Here is a 1,042-nt window from a genome sequence, read left to right as displayed (position 1 = left end):
AAAGAAAAGAAAAAAGACAGGAAGCAAGCCTGACCAGGGTCCTGGAGAGACAACAGGCCCACCACAAGAAGGACCTCAGAGAGATATTGGCAACCAACCCCCAGTACGGAGGGAGCTCACCAGCGGGATCCAGATCACGAAATAAGGTAGGGAAAAACCAGTGTGTGCACTGCAAGGAGGAAGGGCACTGGGTGAAGGACTTCCCCAAGAAGAATAAGCAATCAGCTAAGGTATTACCGGCTCTAATTGGGGTGAAGACAGTGACTACGGGAGATGGGGCTCAGGTCCCCTCCCTGAGCCCAGGGTAACCCTGAAAATAGAGGGGAAACCAATTGAGTTTATGGTGGATACTGGTGCCCAGAATTCGGTTTTATTGGAGCCAAGAGGGCAAGTGTCCTCCAGAACTACATGGGTACAGGGAGCAACAGGAACAAAGCCCCATTCATGGACTACCCGAAGAACAGTAAATTTAGGGAAGGGCTGGGTATCCCACTCGTTTCTGTATATGTTGAACAGTCCCTACCCACTTCTGGGCAGAGATTTATTGTCAAAAAATGAGGGCACAGATCCACCTCACAGCTAAAGGAGCCACCCTGCTTCACAACGGGGCACCGGTTCAGGTTCTAGTCACCAACGACCTGACTGAAGAATATAGACTCCATCAGGAGCCGATCCAGCCAAACCCTGATATATCAGATAGACTCCAAAAATTTCCCCAAGCCTGGGCAGAAACAGAGGGTATGGGTCTGGCAGGACACAGGCCTCCCATATATGTTGAACTCAAAGCAGGGGCGGACCCTGTTAAAGTGCGCCAGTATCCTATGCCCCTAGAGGAAAAACGTGGAATTACTCCATATATCAGATGATTAATGGAACTGGGGGTGCTGAGAATGACCCAGTCTGCCTGGAACACCCCACTCCTGCCTGTCAAAAAGCCCCAATCCGGGGACTATAGACCAGTACAAGATTTGAGGGAGGTAAATAAAACAGTCATTGACATTCACCCCACTGTCCCCAACCCTTATACGTTCGTTACTCAGTA

This window comes from Nannospalax galili, unplaced genomic scaffold, assembly GCF_000622305.1.
Source record: "Nannospalax galili isolate Female #2095 unplaced genomic scaffold, S.galili_v1.0 scaffold180, whole genome shotgun sequence".
NCBI lineage: Eukaryota > Metazoa > Chordata > Mammalia > Rodentia > Spalacidae > Nannospalax > Nannospalax galili.
The sequence above is the reverse complement of the archived record's forward strand: the minus strand, read 5'-3'. Positions refer to the sequence as shown.